Below are 25,592 nucleotides of genomic sequence, written 5' to 3' on the forward strand. Positions count from 1 at the left end.
GAACATTATTAAAATCATCCATAACCTCCCCGGCTTCCATACGGTCGCCCCAAGTACCTGTGGTTTCCTCAAAACCGGTTAGTGCCGTATCTGAAACAGCACCTGAGGACAGAAGCGGGCCGTGTCTGTCCGCTGTACCCTCGAGCGCTCAACAAACGCTACACGCCGCTCGAGTGTCGAACGACGAAGCTGTCGGCAGTGTATACATGCTCCAGTGTTGGAGAGAGCCAGCTTAGCGTGGACAATCCCCAAACACACAGGGCAGTGCTCGTGTGTAACTTTTTCGGACAACAAGTAACCACATGTCATTGGGCATGTGCAAGAATTCTTGTTTTTCCAGAGAAAAAGACTTATTAGCTTTAGTTAGCAATGCTAAACTTTATGCTTTTAACACTTTTCTCTGTTTGAGCCTTTCGATAGGAATCACCACTGTGGGCTATTCCTATGAAAACTGTGGCGTGATGGCATTCTAGCAGCACGGTGAAGAGCTGAAGAACAAAGGGTATGATGCATACGACTGCATTTATATGCTGTGGGCAGGTGGCCCCACCCACGTCGTCATGTGTCATTTGTTTTTCAGGCTTGAATAAAGGTGTCTTCAGCAGATGGCGCTAGAGCGCGATATCCCATAGTCATGTGTTGTACCGAGTTGACCGACTGAATGGGAGCTCATTTGTTTTCTTTGTGATTCAGCAGGCCAGACGGGTTTTTCCTGCTGATAGCTACTAATGACAGGCGTGAGTCATTAGCAGTGCCCATTGTTTGCTGTTTACTGATGTGGATGTAGATCTGGAGGGCATTTTCTGTTGCTGGTCCCAGCACAATGCACAATGGAACAGAGATGCTGACACCCTACAAAAATGTCTTTATTTAGCAAAATCGACATGGCTCACGATGACATGTGTGTGCTTCACCACCACCAATCCTCCCTGTTTCCCCCTAACCTCATCTTCCCAAAAGAGAGAAAGACAGGAAGGGAGAGGATGAGGGTTTTCCATTTGTTGGGCTAAATCGGATTTCAAGCCTCAAAGTAATTTTGTTTTGTAAAGTTTTGACGAGGCTAATGTATTTTTAATGAACATAAAGATCCATGTTTAAAAAAAATGTTCACGAAAAACAATTAAATGTTTAGTGAAATTAGAAAATATGTAAGAGATCGTTAATTTAGTTATACTGTATACACATTCTCATATCCATATATTTTGTTTTATTGTCACGAGTAATAATCTCAGGGTTTACTGGGTTTTACACGATTCTATTTTGTAGTGTGGTATTGGTCGTGGTGTACTAAAATAAACATTGTCACGTGTGTATAGCTTTCTTCTTCTCACCGCTGATTCCTGATGGTTTACAGGACAATTACTCGAGTCGCCCCCTCTCGTTTCAAAGAATAGTACCACGGCGAGCGCATCGAGTATAAAGGCCACATTATACTTCTGCGTCGGACCTACGCCGGAGCCTATACGCCGTAGGCAACGTGTTGGTTTTAATTTATACTTCTGCGTCGTTGTCCGCGTTGACGCGCACCTAGGGAGCATGTGAAACCCCGAGGGAGGGGTTCTGGCAGACCAATCACAGCGCTTGCGTCCGCGTAGAATTGACGCGTTGTTACATTTTTGGAGAGGTGCACGTCAGGGTACGCCGTAGGGTACGCGCGCTACACACAGCCTACGACGTAGCTACGGCGGCAGTTCGACGCAGAAGTGTATAGGCCTTAAACGCCTTGTCCGTTTGGGGAGGTGCGCGCGCATTCTGCGGAGAATCGTGCTGCGGAGAATCGCGCTGCGGAGCCAGGCAAAAGTATAAACAAGGCTAGCGTGTGTATCAGTGTGTGTGTGGGCGGGAGGGTGCATAGCGAGTTCAACTTCAGACCAAACTTGAGTAACGACGAGACGAGATGAATCCTCCAGTTACTTGCAGCGCTCCGGTCTGCAACGCTCTGAAAGCTGCCACAGTTCACACCAATGCAATGAGACGGTGCGGTGCATCATCTTGATAGCACAACGACTCTTTGTACTTCTGTCCAACTTCCGATTTTTCGGCTAGCTGGATATACTGTATATCATTTGTTGTGTCTAAATATGAATGAGGATACGGTCATTGATAAATTGAATTGTTATTGTTGTTCTTATTATCATTTAGGGGGGCTTAGGAACATTTTGGGGTAGCTTCGGCCCCCTTAGGGCCTGTTCACATATTGGGTCTTTTGCGCGCACAAGTTCGTTATTTCAAATGTAGGCGCGCGGTATGCGCGCTCATAATGGAAGCGACGCGGTCGCGGTGCGACGCGCTCTTTTTTTCCAAGCGCGTCCGCGCCGCATCGAGATAAAAACATCTCAACTTTTCAGAATGCCGTAAGCGCACCGCAGGTCATGTGACAAGAACCAAGCTTAGCAACGACAGACGCCTCCGGAGCGCAACCACCCGAGCGCTTTGGAAAAAGGAGAACGCGGCGCGTCTAGCGTTTTCTATGCGTTTTAGGCGCGATATGTGAACGCCGCCTTAAATAGGCCTAACGACGTCCCTGGTAGTATGAATGTAATCTAGACGTACTACATCTGCCATGTTGTCATTAATCTTGTGACCCACCAAGTGTTTGATTGCATCGCTTCACTGCCATTCACAAATCATCTCCCGTGGCCTCATGGGATAGTAAAGTGTCCATCATATACACACTTCAGAATCTCGCCGGAAGTAATAGGCCATCCGGGTATTTTTGCCTGCTCTTTTATACTGTGATTTTGCGTTAAATTCGGTTAAATTCAGTAAGGTCAAATGTAGGTTTACCCCTACCTTTATTCCTAAAGGAAAATAATGCATTGTAAATAAAATTTCCTCAGAATTTGGAACGTATCAAAAGCCCTCAAACATGAATAAAACGGGCTATTATCTTACTGGATAAAATGAAATTATAATTAAATAATCATTTTAAATTTTCAGTGTAATTTAATTCTAATGTAATTCTTGATACCATTTGGATCCAAATTAAAGGTAGGGTAGGTAGGATTTTTATTAAAAACTTTTTTTCAAATTTGTTTAAACTGTCTTTATATACCAATACATAATTAAAATGTAAGTGCTCTGAAAAAGAGAGTATAAAAATCTAGTGACTGTAGACCTTTTAATCTGCAATAAACACAGCTCATTATTTCCAATCGGGACGAAACAATTGATTGGTTTGGGCGACTGTCACTCACTCTCGCAACCATGGCTACCACCCCTGTTGCTAGATCTGCCCATATGCACGTGCACCCATTTGATTTGAGAGGCGCGGAACCTACGAAGAGTAAAATTATGGCAGAGAAAGAGCATTCAAAATTCAAAGCACCTGCATATTCAGTCAGCGAAGGCAAACAAGGCAAAAACTACTTCCTCGGACCCTGGTTGCCCGCACTCTTGAACGACCTCCTCTGCTTCGCCCTCGACCCCGGACCTGTCCTCGAACCGACGAAGCGGTACTTGTCTCCGGAGTGTAGTCCTCATTAGAGTCAACAATGTTTTCTTCATGGAAACTCGCAAAACACTGTATATGTTATGAATCTTACACGAAATTCACCTTCATCATAGTGTAACTGATGGTAATGGAAAAACGTGTATCAATGCAACCTGTTTTTAGCTTTGACTTATAAATATAGCTCGTTACCTATAAATATAGCTTGTTACCGAATCAAACAAAGTATATTTTAAACTTTACCAGTATCGATATGCTAGCTTGATAGTGAGTACTAAAAGAAATCTTATTTGTTTATATTTATAGTGATAAAGTTAGGTATTTTATTACATGTGATTCTGACATGATGTCACTGCATGCACTGCGCTCCTTCCTCTCCACTCGTCTCAGGTAAATAAATGCGTCTTCCAGCTGAGCCTGAGCGTTTGGCGTTGCGCATTCATGTGTTTTGGGGGCGTGGCTTTGGAAGGAGCTCAGAAGGGAGGGGGTGGAGTGAATGGAAATAATTAGCTGTGTTTACAACAGTCGTGAGAGGTCTACAGACACTCGATTTTTATATTCTCTTTTTCAGAGTACTTACATTTTAATTATGTATTGGTATATAAAGACAGTTTAAACAAATTTGTAATGTTTTTTTTTTTAGAAAAATCCTACCTAAGTGGCCATATTGAGTAGCAAGACTTTAGCCCCCGTGTCCATTAGCAAAGGAATACAAGAGTCCGCTATATTAACAGTGCATGTAGAAAACCCTGCTGAATTGGTGTTTATTAAATGGATAATAGCAGGGGTTGTAGCATTAGCACGCGGGTTTCGCTGTGAAGGAGCTTGAACTGGAGCAGACCAACACCATTTTGCAAAATGGTTCAGCTTTTGACAGCGTCGACATGTTTGTCCCCGTGCTGGACAGTCAAGGGCACGTGATGAGTGTCTAGTGGAGCCACAATTTCCACATCGGCGCTGAACTTGAGGGTATGCATACTGTACGTCCACACTCAAAGATATATCTGCCTCTGCCCCTTTAACTTGTGTGCATTCTTGTATCATGTCCCCACTGCTTACACTTGATTCATGTCCCATGTTTAATTTAGCTGCGCATTGGGAAGCAGACTCGATTTGAGATGCCAGAATTACAGCTTTCTCTAAAGTGAGATCATCAGCAGCCGCTCCCGAATGAGTGTATTATTTGTTTTCTCAATTAACTGATCTCGTATCATCTCGTCTGTTAAAGTACCAAAACAGCATGGTTTTGCCAGCCCTCTTAAATCAGCGACATATTGAGCAATCGACTCACCAGCGCGCTGTCTGCGCTGTTGGAACAGCAGCCGTTTCAGCAGGAGACTCTGTTTTTTTTTTTTATGTCGATCTAACAATGTCATCGCAGCAGCGTAATCATCCGCGTCTCCGAGTGTGCGAAACACACGCTGCCCTTCGGCTCCCAGGCAGTGAAGTGTATGGCCATTTTCCGCTTCGTCGGGACAGCATCGAGGCCCATTGCTAAGAGATACGTTTCGAACGATCTTTTCCATTGTTCCCATGGGACCGTAGGCTCGCCGGGATGGGGCAAAAAGGGGCTCGGGGGAGATAACGACAGCATGGGAAAATCATCAGCCATCCTGGTCGCCAATTGTTATGTCTGTAATACGACTCGTACTTGAGCTTACTTCACTTCTTTATTGTTTCTGCTTTTTCGTTTTACATTACCGAACTGTGTGAAAAAACATTCAAGCTTTTACGTCACTTCCGTTCCCAACCCTTAAAGTAACAAGCATTCGTTCTATCTTATTAATGTACAAACATATTACTTTAACTAAACATCAGATTATTATATTAACTAAGCATGCAACACTGCATATATTTCAAACAAAACGACACTCGGTTACTAACGTAACCTTGGTTCTCTTGAAAGAGGGAACGAATGTTGCGTAAGTTTAGCTTACGCTACGGGAAAACTCCTTTTCTCGAGAATACTGAAGCAAAAAATTATCCTTAATTTTTCAACATGTAAAACGCATTTGCTGCAACCTATCAGTGCGTCTTGGCATGACTCCAGCGCCAATGGGAAGCCTTCCCGCGCCACGTCATGACCCGCCAAAATGGGTGTGGCCTAAGCCTATAAATACCCATCGCCCAGGTTGCACAATGATTTCAGTCGACTAAAGCGAAACCATAATGCAGCACAAGCACGGCAGGTTACGCAACACTCGTTCCCTCTCTAGAGAGAACCGAGGTTACGTTAGTAACCGAGTGTCGTTCTCTTACGAGAGTACTCTCGTGTTGCGTAAGTTTAGCTTATGCTACGGGAACCCCATGTAAAATGCCGTGCGTGCGGAATTCCAACACTAATGTCCCACGGCCAGTATAACCAGGGTTCATGTAAGTGAGATACACACAAAGCGGAACGGGGAGGGACGACTCAGTAATGTGAGATAGGTGCACGCACATATACAGTTAAGGCAGTACATCAACCTTGAAACTGCATAAGCCCACAGGACGTTGCAGCATATCAACAGTCTAATCAAACTGGGTTGGGTAGACAATGTTAATATGGTAATCAGACTGAGAACAGCCTGGCCTGTAAGGCGGGCACTTCTAGGTTATAAAACCTTACAAATGTAGACAGTGAGGCCCAGCCCGATGCCATTCAAATGTCATGAAGTGAGACCCCACTTGTCCATGCCCAAGACGAGGCCATGCCTCTAGTCGAGTGGACTCTAACCCCCAAGGGACAATCAAGGCCCTTGGACGCATAAGCTGACGCGATAGCTTCTACTATCCATCTGAACAGGGTCTGTTTCGAGATGGCTAGTCCTTTGACGCGGCCACCGAACAAAACGAAAAGCTGCTCTGTTTGCCTAAAGGCAGCAGAGCGCTACACATAAATCCTTAAAGCCCTGACTGGGCAGAGGAAGTTAACTCCGACCTCACTGTCAGACGCAGGGAGGGCCGAAAGGGAAATAACGTGTGCTCTAAAAGGGGTCGCAAGCACCTTCAGGACGTAACCATGCCTTGGTTTGAGGATGACTTTAGAGTCATTAGGCCCAAATTCCAGGCACGTAGCACTCACTGAGAACGCATGCAGGTCGCCCACCCGTTTTACTGAGGCTAGTGCCAGCAGAAAAGCGGTTTTGAAGGACAGATATTTCAGCTCCACCGCGTGTAATGGTTCGAATGGTCCACCTTTCATGGCCTCTAGGACCAAGGAAAGGTCCCAAGCTGGAACCGAGGGTGGCCAAGGAGGGTTCAGCCTCCTAGCCTCCCTGAGGAAATGGATTATGAGGTTATTCTTTCCCAGCGACTGGCCATTCTCGGGCTTCGTATAAGCCGCTATAGCCGCCACATACACCTTGAGCGTGGATGGGGTTCTCCCGCTGTCCAACATCTCTTGTTGAAAAGAAAGCACCACCGTTACCTCACAATCTAGCGGGTTTAAGTTGCGAGCTGAGCACCATTTAGCGAACACAGACCATTTAGACGCGTAGAGCCGTCTAGTAGATGGAGCTCTAGCCTGTGTGATTGTGTTTAGCACTCCCTCTGGGAGGTGAAATGGTGATAGTTGATCGACCACACATGTAGGGCCCACAGCTCTGGGTACAGGTGCCAAATTGCTCCCCGGGCCTGGGACAACAGGTCCTTCCTCAGCGGAATCGGCCATGGAGCTGTGTTCCCCAGTTCTACTAGTTCTGGGAACCAAACTTGATTTTCCCATAGCGGGGCTAAGAGGAGTATCGAGCATCTGCTCTCCCTGATTCACTTGATTACTTGTGGTAACAAGATGACTGGGGGAAACGCATAGAGAGGGCGCCTGGGCCAGTTTAGGGCTAGCGCGTCCCTTTCTTTTGAAAAGAACATCGGGCAGTGAGCATTGGTTTGCGACGTGAACAGGTCTACCTCTGCTCTGCCGAAAATGTCCCAGATATTTTGCACCGTCGTGGGATGCAGAGACCACTCCCCTGGGGAAAGCTTGGCCCTGGGTAGCATATCTGGGGCCATGTTCAGGACGCCCGGCACATGAGCCGCTTTCAGCGAGCGCAGGTTGTGCTGGCTCCATATGAGGAGGCGTCTTGCTATTGCAAGACGGCTCCGGGACCTTTGGCCGCCCTGGTGATTTATATAGGACACCACTGATGTGTTGTCTGTTCTGACCAGAACGTGGTGGTTCCTTAGTACGGGGAGGAAGAACTGAAGGGCGTTCTCGACCGCTTTCATCTCTAGACAGTTTATGTGTAGACGCTTCTCTGCGTCTGACCACAAGCCCATGGAAGGTCTCCCTTCGTAAAGGGCGCCCCAACCCGTGTTGGAAGCATCTGTCGAGAGCACTTTGATCTGTGAGGCGGTGCCCAGGTTCACGCCGGTCTGGAACCAGCCGGTTCTCATCCATGGTTTCAGAGCTGCTGCGCATGTCTGATTCACCGTGAGACGAAGCGAACCTGATGTCCATGCTCGCGCTGGTACACGCTGTTTCAGCCACAGCTGAAAGGGGCACATATGTAGCAGACCCAGTTGCAACACCGTCGAGGCTGAGGCCATGAGACCCATCATCCTCTGAGACACTCTGAGGGGAAGATTCTTCCCTACAGTGAATGTTACTGCAAAGCGCACCATGGACGTGGTGCCGCCTTCTTGCAATAGCAAGACGCCTCCTCATATGGGGCCAGCATAACCTGCGCTCGCTGAAAGCGGCTCATGTGCCGGGCGTCCTGAACGTGGCCCCAGATATGCTATCCAGGGCCAAGCTTTCCCCAGGGGAGTGGTCTCTTTTCGACGATGTAGCTTCCACTCTCAGAGATCCAGCGAAGTGAAGTCACTCGCTGAAGGAGACAAAATCATTGTGCAACCTGGGCGATGGCTATTTATAGGCTTAGGCCACACCCATTTTGGCGGGTCATGACGTGGCGCGGGAAGGCTTCCCATTGGCGCTGGAGTCATGCCAAGATGCACTAATAGGTTGCAGCTGCAGAGCAGCAACTGGGCGAGCGAGCTGCCTCGCCTATGTCTGTCTGCTGCAGCAAATGCATTTTACATGTTGAAAAATTAAGGATAATTTTTTGCTTCAGTATTCTCGAGATAAGGAGTTTTCCCATACCGTAAGCTAAACTTACGCAACACGAGAGTACTCTCGTAAGAGAACCCATTGTCTCAAACACCTCATCATAACTGTGATAGTAATGATGAGACAAACTTACAATGGCTTTTTCTGTTCATGTGTGATTCAGAATTGAGTCAGATAGGGGCTGCATGAATGACACAGACAGAAGACATATTAGCGATCATGTGTGAGGCGTTAAATACCGGATTTTCTGCTGAATGAGTGGTGTCAAGGTCAGGCTGAAAGAAATAAGACAGAAAAGGAGTTTAACTGTGACAAAAAACTAGCATGAATTATTAATTTCAACATATTTTATATTCACAGCATGTGTAATGTGTTATTTCGAATCACACAGATTACTTCCTTTTGCTCTGTAAATCTTTGTCCATGTATGATCATTTTCAGAATTCAGAATTGTTTAGCAGTGCCAGGGCAGCATTTGTGGACCATGAGACCATGAATACAAAATACAAACGCTACATTCCAGGGCAGCACAGTGACAGAGGACTTTAGTTTTTAGAGATTTAGTTAATCTGCCAACCATCGACCTCTAATGGAGAAAACCAAGAGTTGTGAATAATTGCATAGACTTGTCAGTGGGATGCCCCATTACAGTTATAAATATAACACACTTTCTCTTAAAGTGATAGTTCATCCAAAAATGAAAATTCTGTCATTATTTATTTAACCTGGTTTACAGGAACAGGAACGAATTTACTGTATTTTGACAAATGCCTCAGTGTTTGTTTGTTTTTTTCCCATACAATGAAAGTTTTATACAATGTTCTTTGGACTTCAATGTTTTTCAATACACATGTATTTATGTTCCACAGAAGAACGAAAGTCAAAAAGGTTGGAAACGAAGGTGAGTAAATGACAATATTGACCTGTTCCTTTAAGATCTTATATATTAATAATATATAATAAAATAATAAAATCCACATCCAAAGTCTGGGTCAGAAACATTATAAATGTAATTTTAAAAATTAAATACAGTTCTTTTAAATTGTAATAACAATTCTTAATATTGGTGTTTTACTGTATTTTTGCATAACTAAATGCTGCCTTGGTGAGCATTAAAAGAAAAAACAAACATTAAAACATACACAAGTGAGTTTAATTGTCATATGTAACAATTGCTAACATGTCAAAGATGTATAAGGCAAAAACAAAATTCTGTCTAAATTAGTAAAAAAGCTATTATTATATGTGCAAGTGCGATATATATGCTCTCCCCAATTGTCTTGTCTTGTAAAAGATTACAAATCGTTGAAAAAATTAGGCCTACTTAAACCATTTTACTTAGTTTTTGAATTTGAGGAGTAGCATTCGCTGAGAAGAGGTGGATCTTTTGGCCACCAAAGCAGAGACTCAAATTTGTCCCTGACAGCATTACAACTCTGACTGCTGTCTGCCTTTGTCCTCTTTTTTTCGTTAAAGGAAGATCCCAGTGTTTTTGTGAGTTTACGGACCTCATTCACAATAGCCTTAACATCCACTTGGTCCTGAGAGGCTTTCCACGTAGCCTCATTAAAGGGAAACGTCAGTATGAAGTCTCCAACACGACAAGGAGGGATGTCTCTGTCCTGAGTCCTGTGGTTCCATGGGATGGTTGGGGACTTGAGTTTATGTATGTGAAGAGAAGGCAACTTGAATGTGGAAGATGGTGTATTTCTGTGAGACTGCCTCGTACTGTTAAGCATTGTGAGTTTTAGGTTATCAGATTCCACCTCAACGTTAATTTCCTCCAGCTTCTGTGGAGCCTTTTCATGTCCACTGGACATTGTGGATTTTGAATTGGGGTGAACATACCTGCTGTTATTTCACAATCATCCACAGAACACAACACAGTGTCTTGAGAACTTGAAGAGGTTGAGATAGACTGATTCCAGCTTCTCTTGCCTGATGGAGTAGCATGCAAAGTTTTGGGTAGCAGAGGAATTTTTGGCTGTAAATACCATCTACCTGATCTTGTATATCGGTTTCTGAGGTCTTCCTTCTGTCTGAAACCATCCATCATCCTGTAATTCATCAGGTCGATTATATCATTGATAAGCCCCTTCTTGACAGTTACATCAGCAGGGCAGTCTAATGAAAGCACCGGACCGTGGTTGACTTCCAGAAGCCACGGTTTGTAGCTGGAGTCGATGAGGATGTCAAACCCTAACAGTTCCAGACAATTGGGGTTGGAGGGAATGCAAGGAACGGCTGCGAGCAGAGTCAACGTGATGATATTGCTGATCCTGTGCCAAAGGAGAAGTTAGTTTACATCATGTTTGTGAAGAAAGCTGCAGAATTTGCTCATGGTCCACTTGCATCCTCGGCCAGCTCGCTCTTTGTCCATGGCGTAGCACAATCCAAACTTATTGATGCTGGTGTTCGTCAGGTGAGAGTATAGGTTGTCTAAAGAAGCAAGGTTGTACTTTTCAGTCGCAAAACGGACTAGGCCTTCCTGGTGCATGTAAATCACAAGAGGACAGAAGCTCTTTACGCAAGCGTAAATGCGGAGATCAAACTTGTAGCCTGAAATGAGAAGCGGGTTGCTGATGTATCTTTGTATGATTACTGAAGAGTCGTAGACCAAGTCCTTGATATCTTTAAACAGAAATATACCTTCCCTCCATCAGTGGTGCGATTCTTAGTTTACACCCCTAGAAACTTTGTGTATTCGTTTGGCAGTATGAAAGCAGCAGGGCTGAAGTCATACAAGGCTGCGCCGAAAGCGCTCTTCATTCTTCTCAAATGTCGTGCTAGATAGTCCTTGTGTGTAATGTGGGTCATTTTGAGATGGTGGTTCAGTCTCTGCCAGGGCAGGATGTTTTTGTAGTCAGAGTTTCGGAAGCCAGAGGATCTCCAGTAGAGGTTCCAGTCTCCTTCCTCCTACTCCTCCCATCCTCGCTCCAGCAGAACCTCACGCACCACCAGCGGAGCTCCTCCATGCAGTCGGAACACCAGAGGAGCAAAACCACGTTCCTTTTCGGCCATAGAGAAGATCCCAGAACCTCCAAGAAATCAGACAATTCTCTGAATTATGGGAAATAGGAGAAATCACATTTAATTATCCATTGGACAGTCATTTGGACAGTAATGTAAACAGCCTCTTAATTACAAGATACGTGACTCAAGTCAAGTCATCTTCATTTATATAGCGCTTTTAACAAAGTAGATTGTTTCAAAGCAGCTTTACAGAGATAAACGTATAATTTAAGGTAACAGAGATTGGCTTTATAGCGGTTCTTTAATAAAGTTATTTTCCAGCTAAAGTTAGTTTTGATTGATTCGCTTCCGTCGCAACGATCATTTGTTATTAAATTTGGGGCCGCTAAGACGACACCATTCTCTCTACACAGACTTTAAACGCGAACCTGTGAGAAACGCAGATGGCGGCCACATGCGCATTAAGAATTGGTTCTATAGTTATGTGCGTTTGAATATATGTGCGCAGGTTTGGAATTCCCTACAAACCAAGCCTAAACAAAGTACTGGCATTTCCTTATAATTTTTGATACAGAATTTTATTTTATTTGATCAATTCGGGGTAGGTACGCGAATTGAGTTTCCCGACAATGCTTTATCTGTAGAGTGGTAAAGGGATCCTCCATAGGGAGAGACTAGTTGGCACTTCAGCACTGCGTTGGATCGGGTTCAGGCGAAGGTCCTTCATCAGATCTGGATACGGCCTGGATCCGGCTGGCTGCGGGAAAACCTTGGGATAAACAAAGACACTAAAATTAGCGTAGATGCCATTCTTCTCATGATGTAACGAGTACATCAGGATTTATGGGAAGTGTTCCCAGTTCCAGCTGACCTAATCTATGCAGCCTAACATTGAATTCTATAGTCTATAATGTATTATGTGAATGCTAGGTCAAAGAGATGTGTCTTTAATCTAGCTTTGAACTGACAGAGTGTGTCTGCTTCCCGGACAATGTTAGGAAGAATGTTCCAAAGTTTTGGTGCTAAATAGGAGAAGGATCTACCGCCAGCAGTCGATTTTGATATTCTAGGTATTGTCAACTGGCCGGAATTTTGAGATCGCAATAGACGTGAAGGACTATAATGCGTTAAGAGCTCGCTCAAGTACTGCGGAGCTAAACCATTTAGTGCTTTGTAAGTAATCAGCAATATTTTAAAATTGATGCGATGTTTAATAGGCAGCCAATGCAGTTTTGACAGAACCGGGCTAATATGGTCATACTTCCAGGTTCTGGTAAGAACTCGAGCTGCTGCGTTTTTAACTAGCTGTAGTTTGTTTATTAAGCGTGCAGGACAACCACCCAGTAGAGCATTACAATAATCTAGCCTTGAGGTCATGAACGCATGAACTAATTGTTCCGCATTTGTCAATGAGAGCATATGGCGTAATTTAGATATATATTTAAGATGGAAAAATGCGGTTTTACAGATACTAGACACGTGACTTTCAAATGAAAGATTGGTATCAAAGAGCACACCCAGGTTCCTAACCGACGACGAAGACTTGACAGAGCAGCCATCAAGTGTTAGACAGTATTCTAGGTTGTTAAGTGAGGAAGTTTTTTGTCCAATAATTAGAATCTCTGTTTTTTCAGAATTAAGTAGTAGGAAATTACGAGTCATCCAATTTTTTATATCAGCTATGCATTCCGTTAATTTTGTGAATTGGTGAGTTTCGTTAGGTTTTGAAGAAATATACAGCTGAGTATCGTCAGCATAACAGTGAAAGCTAATGCCATGCTTCCTAATGATATCTCCTAATGGTATGTACAGAGTGAACAGCAGCGGTCCTAGTACTGAGCCTTGTGGTACGCCATACTGAACTTGTGATCGATGAGACATCTCATCATTTACTGCTACAAACTGATAACGGTCAGATAAGTATGATTTAAACCATGCTAGTGCAATTCCACTAATGCCAACATAATTTTCGAGTCTATTTAAAAGAATGTTGTGGTCGATAGTGTCAAATGCAGCACTAAGATCGAGTAACACTAATAGAGAGATACAACCACGATCGGATGATAAGAGCAGATCATTTGTGACTCTAACGAGAGCTGTCTCGGTACTATGGTACGGTCTAAAACCGGACTGGAAATCCTCACAGATATCATTTCTTTCAAGGAAGGAACACAGTTGTGAAGACACTGCTTTTTCTAATATCTTTGACAGAAAAGGTAGATTCGACATCGGCCTGTGATTGACTAATTCTGTAGGATCAAGTTGCGTTTTTTTAACAAGCGGTTTAATCATAGCCAGCTTAAAGGTTTTTGGTACGTATCCTAGAGACAAAGACGAATTAATGATATTAAGAAGAGGATCTATGACCTCTGGGAGCATCTCTTTCAGCAGCTTAGTCGGTATAGGGTCTAACATACATGTTGTAGATTTAGATGATTTAACGAGTTTAGTAAATTCTTCCTCTCCTATAGCAACGAATGAATCAAATTTTCCCTCAGGGAGACTACAATGCACTGCCTGATGCGATACTGTAGTAGACGGTTGCATAGTTATAATTTTGTCCCTGATATTGTCAATCTTATAAGTGAAGAAGTTCATAAAGTCATTACTGCTGTGTTGCTTGGAAACTTCTGGGCTTGAAGCTTTCTTTTTCGTTTAGCCACCGTTTCAAATAAATACCTTGGATTATGTTTATTTTCTTCTAATACTGTAGGTTTGAAAAATAAGCAGATCTAGCAGCTTTTAAGGCCTCTCTGTAAGCAATCGAGCTCTCTTTCCACGAAATGCGAAATACCTCTAGTTTTGTTTTCTTCCAGTTGCGCTCCATTTTTCTGGCTGCTTTCTTAAGGGCCCGAGTGTGCTCGTTGTACCACGGTGTTGGACTATTTTCTTTAATCCTCTTTAAGCGCAACGGAGCAACTGTGTCTAAAGTGCTGGAAAAGAAAGAGTTAAAAGTTTCTGTTGCAATATCAAGTTCTTCTAAGCTATCCGGGATGCTGAGATGATGAAACTGATCAGGAAGATTATTGATGAAGAAATCTTTAGTGGCAGAAGTAATAGGTCTAATTTGAAACAAGGAGTCGGCTTTGCAGCCTTGGCTAAATGAAGTTTACACGAGACTAGATAATGATCTGAGATGTCATCGATCTATTCCATGTGATAATATTAGATCTAGAGTATGATTACGACAATGAGTAGGTCCTGACACATGTTGTCTAACTCCAATAGAGTTTACAATGTCTTTAAATGCCAATCCCAATGCATCTTTTTCATTATCGATGTGTATAATAAAATCACCAACAATTAGTACTTTATCTGCAGTCAATATTAATTCTGATAGAAAGTCCGCAAATTCTTTGATAAAATCTTTATCCCAGATAGCACACTTCTATTTGATGTGATATTTACATCTGGAAGACGTATTTTTAAGAGTGTTTGCTCATCTGCAATACGTCTATAGGACGTTTCCTGTCAGATGTCAAATAGACGTTTAGACATCTGACAGGAAACGTCCTATAGACGTATTGCAGATGAGCAAACACTCTTAAAAATACGTCTTCCAGATGTAAATATCACATCAAATAGAAGTGTGCTATCTGGGATGGTGCCCTGGTGGCCTGTATACAGTAGCCAGCACAAATCTCAAGCGTGATTTATCGTTTATACTATATATTTTTACATTAAGTACTAACACTTCAAAAGAATTATATTTAAAACTTGATTTCTTAGTGGTTTTGAAAATATTACTATAAATTACAGCAACTCCTCCCCCTTTGCGTTTCAGACGAGGCTCATGTTTATAACGGTAATCTTGCGGGGTGGCCTCATTTAAAGTAATGTAATCGTTTGGTTTTAGCCAGGTTTCTGTCAAACACAGCACATCTAGGTTATTATCTGAAATCATATCATTAACAATGAGTGCTTTTGAAGTAAGCGATCGAATATTCAGCAACCCAAGCTTTAGCATTTGCTCATCTGTATTATAGCTGTTTTTTATTTGTTGAACATCAATTAAATTTTTAACCTTAGATGGGTTAAAACGTTTTTTGGATTTCCAAATTCGGGGAACAGACACAGTCTCTATATGATGATAGCTAGGTGAAAGAGGCTGTATGTGTATGTGATGGGACTTGTTACAAATGCAGGCCATGATTGATATATATATATATATACATGGGCATATATATATATATATATATATTAGTGCTGTCAACGATAAAGTGTGAACACATGCGATTAATTTTTGTCCAGATTAACGCATTAAAATATTTAACGCAATTAACGCAGTATCCGGTAATTTTTCTGTCATTCTTTGGCTAGCGTTAAATTAGCTATGTGATCACGCTCTTGTTCGATTTCTGTATATTTCCTACCTGTTAGACAGGCAGGAAGGGCACAGGTAAATATGAAGTTCACTTAAATTAAAAGTTGTTATATTTTTTGAAGCCTTATCAATGTAAAAAAAAATACATTGATAGCTTTCAATACACTGTAATGTTGAATGGCTATAATTAAAGTTTAAAATTGGGGGGAAAAAATCCAGTAGCTGTATTAATATCACTGATACTGGCCTTCATTTATAAAACTGTCTTTATGTTGTTTCTACATTAATCTGGGAGATTAACTGTGAAATGATCACATTATAAAATATATAGTTTTAGTTTTCACCGAGTGTGGAGTATATAAATCACTCTTACCTGCCCGAGCTTTGTTGTCTGGGAGATCCTCTAGACTCAGAGCTCCTGTCAGACAGGTTGTGGTTGTGGCTTTTGTGTCCTCTGCTCTGGTCATCTTTCGTTGCTAGGAAACCTTTGAATGAAAGAGTTATGTTGCGCGGTCAGAGCAGGTGACGTCACCATGCGTGAATAAGCGACAACAACATATTTTCCAAACTTTGCTAAATATTTTATATAAGTGTAAATTTAGTAAATTTAGCCTTTCTTAAACATTTTTCTCTTATACTGTGTATCTAATTTCTGATTCTTCTAATGAAAACTGTGAATCCTGTGTAGCCTGTAATATTGTGTTTGTCTTGTAATAATTTAGACGACCACAGATGACAACTGAACTGATGATCTTTATCTCTTATGACTCTTCACGTGTAGCTCTCGTACTTCCTACGTACAGCTTACATCATCACGTATTACACATTACATAGAATACATTACATCCCCCCTTTTTTAGATTATTAAGTGTGCTTGCTGAAAGCAGCACACTTACTGTTCTTCTTAAGTTTTCTTCTTCTTCTTCTTCTTATTATTCCCGGGAGAAAAATTTTTGGCCAGCTCCTGCGCCTAGGCCCTTCGAGACAGAGACACTGTTCCAACTTTAAAACGTACGGTCAGTACCGGTTTAAGTTGCTCGCGAAGATGACATCACGAGTCCATGTCGTTTGTCCGCCACACTGGATTGAACAGAAAGCGAAACTAAATTTTCACAGGTCACAAATTTAGTCCGAACTTCACGAAACTAGACGTACATGATCTTTGGACCAAGCCTCACAAAAGTTACTAGAAGGATTTTTGATTTTCAGAAGCGTTTGCCCGTCACAGCCAAACGAAATCTGCGGCGTAGTCGCCAAAACAGGAAGTAGTTCATATTTCAGGAACTCTATCACGTATCGAAACCAAACTTTGTACATTAACTCAAGACTCCAATGTGAGGATGTACAAGATTTTTTTTTTTTTTTTTAATCCAAAATGTTACATAATTTGGCAACCCCCCCCCCAGCTATTTGGTCAGCTCCTGCGCCTAGGCCCTTTGAGACAGAGACACCGTTCCAACTTTAAAACGTCCGGTCAGTACCGGTGTAAGTTGCTCGTGAAGATGACATCATGAGTCCATGTCGTTTGTCCGCAATATTGGATTGAACAGAAAGCTAAACTAAAGTTTCACAGGTCACAAATTTGGTCCGAACTTCACGAAACTGGACGTACATGATCCTTGGACCAAGCCTCACAAAAGTTACTAGAAGGATTTTTGATTTTCGGAAGCGTTTGCCCGTCACAGCCAAACGAAATCAGCGGCGTAGTCGCCAAACAGGAAGTCGTCCATATCTCAGGAACTCTGTCACGTATCGAAACCAAACTTTATACATGAACTCGGGACTCCAATGTGAGGAAGCACAAGATCTGAAATTTATTTATATTTTTTTTTATTTCAGGCTAATAGACAAACCCATTTACCTATGTCTATGCAAGAGTTTCACCTTTTAATGTTAATGCATTTAGACAGTAGGTGGCACTGTTGTATTACATTTCACAGAGCAGCCAAGTCAGTGTATAGACTGCATTCGTTTTTACCAGGGTTGTCTTAATAAATGCAGGCATGAATTTCGTTTTTTGCATTGGTCTATTTTAATCATCTTCATTTATTAATATATACAGATTTGTATGCATGGATTGTGCATTTCCAATCCTCAAAGCAGTTAATAAAAAAATTAAAAAAAAACTTTATACAAAATACATCATGCTCTTCTTCGATAACCGAACAAACAATTCATTGTTTGTGGCTGTGTTTGTGCGTACGGGAAATATGCTGCGCATAACAATAGAAAACAAGGAGAAACGCGCAGTCACATGCTCAAACAATCAACAACGTCGCTCTAGAGGTGCGTTGTGGACTGCGAAGTGGACTTCACAGGGTTTTCCGCCATCTTAAGTTAGAGTCTAATCCGAAGGGAGCGAACATGTTCAGTTCGAAGGGCACGGCCTAGGGAATAAGGGAACATCGATACATCACTTCACAGGAAGTGGAGAGCGATGATCACACACCCAACTGTCATTTCGCGCACTACGTCATCACCAGTCAGAACGGTCATAAGGTCATAACTAACGATGGAGGAGTTTACGTATGTGTGTAAGTAATACATTTCGCCATTGTTATACAAATGACAGTATTTTTAACGGTTATTGTTGTGAATATTACATATACTATTTTTGATGATTATAATTTACCTCAGTGAATGCAGCCAGCTTAGCTAGTTTGTGAAGTAAAGTGATTTTATTTTAGGTAGTTGTAAAATAGTGCAATATAATTGTAAATATATAATATAATAATAAAAATTAAAATATGAATGTAGTCCTATATTTATGTTATATCATAATCTGCGCGACTCCGTCGTTGACTTTCTTTGATTACATTTGCAGGGCGTTTGAGTGGTTATTGTCAGTGAAGTCCACTTCAACTGATATACCGTGCTCAGGGAGCAGAGGAGCAGTGAACACTGCATATGGACCCTGTCGAATGGAACACACATTAGATGTGTAAAAACAAGTGGAAAGCGCGAGCGCGCCGCTGTCTCCTTTCCACAAGCGCTTGTTCTCCTGTGGCGTCTGTCGTTGCTATGCAACCATGAACTGCACTCTCCATGATGACAAGAGCTGTGTCTGAAATCGCTCCCTATCCACTATATAGTGCTGCACTATTTAGGGTGTCGGCCATTTTGTAGAGGTGTCCGAATTCTGAGTGAACGACATCATTCCCTCCATTCTTCACTACTTTTACCCAATCCTCTCTGAATTCGAGTGTACATACGATGTACACTCCCACAATCCAAAACAATAAGGCGATAGAGCGCGAATGAAAAATAAACAAAAATGTCACCATGGCAACGGTGCACGAGAGTTAGAAAACAATCATTTATAAGACCAGACGCCTGGTTATTTATTTATATATACCGTTATATCTATATTTGAATAAACAAATGTGTTGTGTAGTGTTTTGTTCTCTTTTATTTTCACATATAAATGTAAAAAGTAAATAAATATGACAAGCAAGTGTTTTTATTATCTTTTTTTTAATCAAATAACGCAATAAACGTGAAAAATACATACAATCGTTACATACAATTCATACAGCCAAAAAAAGGAAATATTAAAGATGGGTAGGTAATGTTTATGACAAATTGTCTGAGCTCTCTGGCGCGTGATAATTATGTCAGCGTCCGAATTCTTTGCTGATGTAGTGCACTCAACTGCCATTCACTATACGGGATTAGTGAACGAGTGAACGAGTGAGCGGTTTCAGACACAGCTAAGGAAGTATCAGCAAAAGATTAATAGATTTCTAGCCCTTGCATTAGCTTTACTACTAGATATATTTATGGAGATGGAAAATAATAAGGCGCCCTGTACAGCTATGATCAGCTGTTCGGCCGAGCATTCAATGTTGTTACGCTGCAAGCTGATGGTTCGTTGCTGCCGCGCTCTATCACGCGCACATCATAAAGAGCAAATTGTTTTTTAATGTTTCAATTTCGTGATTAAAATGACATAATTTGGAAGCGGATAATTTCTTCACAAACAGCTCATTATGACTCTGCACTCTCCATTGTTAGAATGCTGCACCTACACTCGATAGTGTGAAAAAGATCAGCGCAACGCAGACCACTGCATTGACAGGGTAAAACATATGATCTGTCTACGGCCAGGGCTCAGCGGAAGACAGAAAATGCCGGTCCAGCGCTGATTGAGGAATTAAATTAGAAAATAAAAGACAGTTTTACATCTTTTTTCTCGCATTTTTTTCTCGCATCTCGCATCTATCCACTACCTGCTAATGTTAGTGCACTGCACCCGAGCAAGCACACTTTGCAGTTCCTCCGGAAATGCATTTTTCTAGTTATTATTGATATTTTTAGAAATTCACCAATTATCTCAACATTCAATAATGCATTCACCAACAAGCATTATTACTCCGATATGTCATATAAACATTTACTCAGATGCATTAGTGCATTTTATAGTCTCTAAATCTTGAAGGAATTTTAACCTCCCTTCCTGATCTTGTGATGAAGTTTGGCTTGATTTGTCCTTCAGTTGAACAATCTTGATGTGTGTGCTTCACCACAACAGTTAAGTCTGGATTTTTTTCTCCCTCCAGTGTTGCACTTGTGTTTGACTCTGTGTCAAAGTCATCTTGATCATTTGTTGATGGAAATTCTTATTCTTTTGTCTTTAACAGATGCTTTCTGTTTCTTCTGTAGATCCTTCCATCTGGTGTGCGAAGAACATAGGAGTCATGTTTCCTCAAAACGGTTACAGGATTCCAGATTTGTCCTTGCTGAACTCGGAGTATTGCGGTATTACAGCAACGCAATATATGGATCTCCATTCTCACTTTGTGACTTTGTGAGCATTCTCTTGATGGTTTGGATCATTCTTTCGGCTTGTCCATTAGATTGAGCATATCTCGGACTAGACGTTTTGTGCTCGAACTCCCAGTTTTCTGCAAAACACTTGAATTCTCGACTGGCATATTGTGGACCATTATCTGATATTACCACATCAGGTATACCATGTCTTGCAAACAGTGATTTCATTGCTAGAATTACACTTCTGCTGGTAGTGTCATTCAGCTTTGCGATCTCTGGAAACTTGGAGTAGTAGTCCACACACATCAAATATTCAGAACCATTATGCTGAAACAAATCAGTACCAACTTTTGCCCATGGTCTGTCTGGCAATGCATGAGGTATTAGTGGTTCTTTTGTGTGACTATTTCGATGAGTGTTGCATGTGGCACATTGAGATACCATTTTCTCAATTTCAGCTGACATTCCCAGCCAATAAATGATGTCTCTTGCTCTTTCCTTGGATTTCACCATGCCGAGATGTGACTCATGAATTCTGTCCAACATTTCCTTTCTCATTCTACTTGGAATGATGGGTTTTGATGCTTTAAACACAAGACCTGATGCATAACTTATTTCCTCTCTGGGCTTCTTCGCCCGAAAACGGGCGAAAACTTGAACGTTTCGAATTGTTTAATTTTTTTGCTTCATCGGATGGGGGTGAAACTTGGTGACTTTTGTTTTATTACCTATATGAACCCACACAAAAATCAAGGAGATGATTCTGATATGTTAAAGGGTCGTAAAAAAAAAAGTCACACTTAGCTTCCTCCCGCCCGAAAACGGGCGACATAGGAAATGAATGGGAAATACGAAAAAATAGGAAAACTCAGAGAAACTTTTGGTGGTACAAGCTACAGATCAGCCACTGTGCTGAAAAAAAGTGTACAGCAATGAAGGGGTGACACTCTAGAACATCAAGAGTGCAAATAAGACACCCTCCCCCCCCACACACACACCCACACACACAAACACACACACACACAGAGAGAAATGAACTGGTAAGACTGAAACAGCCAATTTTGCCCCAAACTATATAAAAATTATATAGTCATAATAACTACAAAACTATAGCAAGGAGAGTCAAAAGGTAGGTATCGTTTGAAAGAACTCTTTTTAAATTTTTTGAAAATATAAATTACATTACATTTGGACATTGTCCTGCTAAGAAACAGCGGATAAAAGACAATATATATATATAATTTTTATTATGATTTTGCATATCTTTCTTATTTGTCATGGAATAACTCAGGAAGGAAATAAGGTAGGAGGAAAATTCTTTTTTAGTGAAGTCCCCCTACATGTTAGCTGCATCTGGATAAAAAAATAATAATTTTTGGATAAAGAAATCAAAAGTTACAGCATTTGGAAAAGAGATAGCCTTTTTGTACAGTCTTTGACACCCCCTCATGGGCAATAGATTATGTTAATTTTGGGCTCATTTTAATTGTAATAATATGCTGTAAAAAATGAAGTGCCATTTTCAATTATCTGAGAATGTTTCATGAGCTGTATGATGTTTTTGACACATTGCAGTACATTATTTTATAGATTATGAAAAAAAGGAAATTCTATTTATCAGCAAATAACTCAGCAATACTTAAGAGTTTTTCAAAGTGGATACATTCACTGTAAAGTTCAGACTCTAAGCTTTCAAATGACATCAACTTTGTGTTAATCAAGGCAAGATTTTTTTAAAATATGGTAAAGAATATTTTTGCAGCTAGGTGGCGCCTGCTGGCGGTACACTTGGTTTTAGAGGGATTACTCAGCACTACTTAGGAGTTAATAAATGTAATTATATGCATTAAAAAGCTGAGATCCTAAGCTTTAAAATGATATATAATTTGTGTTGTTCCATTCAGTGGTTGCTTAGTAATAAAAAAAAATCTTTCCGAATGGGAATAAATAAAATAAATAAATAAAAAAGCTATAGGCCGCCTATAGGCGGTTATAGGACATGACACAAATTAATACATTTTGAAGCCACTAGATGGCGCTCTTCTCAGTTGAAATTTTTTTTTTTTTAGGCCTGCACTCTATTTTGATGTGAAATGTTGCATTTATTGAAAAATAAAATAAAATAAATAAAATAAAAATATATATATTAATTCTAATGGAAAAAATAGCTCATAAAAATTAGATAATTAATGCAAAGTATCATAAAAAATTCTAAACATTCTAAATAATAATCAGAAAACATTATAGAACAAAAATATATTTGATTGGTTATCCTGGGGAAAAGTAAAGTAAAATTTTAAGGCTTCGCCCGTTTTCGGGCGGGAGGAAGCTAAGTGTGACTATTATACGAAGAAGCCCAGAGGGTTAAATGTCCAATACTTCTGAATGTCTTTGTGCACTGAACTTTTCTCTGTAGGCCATCCTTTCAGCATGTTGTCTTTCAGTCTCTGCATTTCAAGATCTTCAGCTGTTGATTTCCTGAACTCTTTCAGTTTCTTTTCAGACACAGGTAGCTGAGGTGTGACACAGTTTACCTCTAGCTCCTCTTCAAGCAGGTTTTCGTTGTGTTCATCAAGGTAAGCGCGACTCAATGTGTCTGCTATGTGCATTTATTTACCTGGCTTGTACATGACTTTCAGATTGTACCTTTGAAGTCTGAGCAACATCCTTTGCAGTCTCAATGGTGTTTGATGTAGCGGTTTTTTGAAGATACTCTCAAGCCGCCTGTGGTCGCTTTCTACTTGAACTTCTCTGCCATATACATATTGGTGGAACTTTTCACATCCACATCACATTCACATCAATCTGTACAATTGCAAGAATTTCCTTTTCAATTTGTGCATATCGACGCTGGCAATCCGTGAGCGCTCTTGATCCATATGCTACCAGTCTCTGGTCTTGTAGCAAAACCGCACCCATGCCTTCAGAACTGGCATCTACTGACAATGTTAACGGTTTGTTGACATCGTAATATTTCAATGTTGGTGCATTTGTTGCTAGAGCTTTAAGTTTCTGAAAACTTTTCTCTTGTTCACTTCTCCAGAACCATACAACATCATTCTCCAGCAGCTGTCTGAGTGGAGCACTTACTTCCGACAAGTTAGGAATGAACTTGGCAAGATACTGCAGCATACCCAGAAATCTTTGAAGAGCTTGCTTACTTATCTTCTGGTGGAGGTAACTGAACAGCTCTCACCTTCTCTTCATCTGGTTTCAGTCCTTCTGCTGTCAGTACATGACCAATATACTTGATTTGTGATGTTCTGATTTGACATTTCTTTTTGTTTAGTTTGAGGTTGTACTCTCTTGCCCTCTGGAACAGTTTTCTCAGTCTGGCATCATGCTCTTGTACTGTTTCACCCCAAACCAGCAAATCATCCACAATGTTTATCACACCATCCAGATCTTCAATCATCTGTACTACAGCTCTTTGGAATACTTCAGATGCTGACGATATCCCAAATGGCAAACGCAGGAATCTGTATCTTCCTATAGGAGTGTTGAACGTGCACAACTTGGAACTGTCATCATCCAATTTAATCTGCCAGAATCCTTGGTTGGCATCAAGCACAGAAAACACTTTAGCATTTGGCATTTTAGATTATGACCTCTTCTACTGTAAGTAGTGGGTAGTGTTCACGTTTGATTGCCTTGTTCAAATCTTGTGGGTCGAGACATATTCAAATTTTGTCTGGCTTGACAATTGTCACCATGCTACTCACCCAATCAGTCGGATCTGTTTGTCTTGCAATGACATTCATCTGTTCCATCCTGTGCAATTCTTCTATTATTCTTTCTTTCAGTGCAACAGGAACTTTCCGTGGAGCATGTACTACAGGCTTTACCGTTGGATCAACTTGAATGTGGTGATATCCTGGCATGCATCCTAGACCACTGAACAGATCTTCATACTGTTTGAGGATGTCATCATCATCATCAACAGACACTTCATGTATCCTTTTTATCATGCCTAATGCTTGACATGTGGATCTTCCTAGAATTGCAGGTGCATCTCTTTCAACAATCTGGAACTGAATCTTGTGTTTTTCACCTTTGTACTCACATGTTAGCTGTTTCTGCCCCAATGGCGACATCTGGTGTCCAGAGTACGTAAGTAACTTGCAGGTAGACTTACTCAGCTTCTCCGTTAAAAACCCAGCAAATTGTACATCTTTTTAACGAGAGCACATTGACTTCTGCACCAGTGTCCAACTTGAATTTTACTTGCTTGTCTTTTATCTTGAGCAATTCAGACCACTTTTCTTTATCTTCTTGCGTTTCTGTGGTGACAACTTGAATACTTTTCACTTTGTTTTTCTGCACTTCTACCGTGCCAAGGAACATATTTTTATCACCTTCCTCTGTCTGTTCAAGCGTGTGCCTGTTTATGCTCAATTCGACACATTTTTGTGAAATGGTTCTTTTTATTGCACAGTCTGCACGTTTGTCCGAAGGCAGGACAGTGGTAACCCTTCCTTTTACAGTCCCCTAATTACTAGGTATTTACCTGGTAAATATATGGTAAGTTATAGTTGGTTATTGGTAATTACCACAGGTAACAAGAATGTAAATGCAGAGAAACTACAAACTAATTACTAGGTATTTACCGGGTAAATATATGGTAAGTTATAGTTGGTTATTGGTAATTACCACAGGTAACAAGTATGTAAATGCAGAGAAACTACAAACTAATTAAGTATTTACCTGGTAAGCATATGGTAAATTATAGTATTTTAGTGTGTAATTACTTAAGGTGATTAGTATGCAATTACAGAAAAACTACCAGGGAAAAAAACACCACTGTTAAATATCAACTCAACAAAGTACTGTGTACTTGTTACCTGTTTAGGTTGGTAATAGGGCTGTCAAACGATTAATCGCGATTAATCGCATCCAAAATAAAAGTTTGTGTTTACATAATATATGTGTGTGTATGGAGTATAATTATTTTCTATATATAAATACACACACATGCATATATATTTAAGAAAAATGTGTTATTTATATATAAAATATTTATATAT

At 41.0% G+C, this 25,592-nt stretch overlaps 1 pseudogene across 1 annotated transcript; it reads right to left on the minus strand.

Annotated features, from left to right (window-relative positions):
• Positions 1–9,799: 9,799 nt before the first annotated feature.
• LOC307168983 (putative tubulin polyglutamylase TTLL2) lies at positions 9,800–11,522 on the minus strand (annotated as a pseudogene). The gene has a single exon. The product of its transcript is annotated as a putative tubulin polyglutamylase TTLL2 (transcript).
• Between the last annotated feature and the right edge of the window lie 14,070 nt (positions 11,523–25,592).

Source organism: Squalius cephalus, assembly GCF_949319135.1.
Source record: "Squalius cephalus genome assembly, chromosome: 12".
Lineage (NCBI taxonomy): Eukaryota > Metazoa > Chordata > Actinopteri > Cypriniformes > Leuciscidae > Squalius > Squalius cephalus.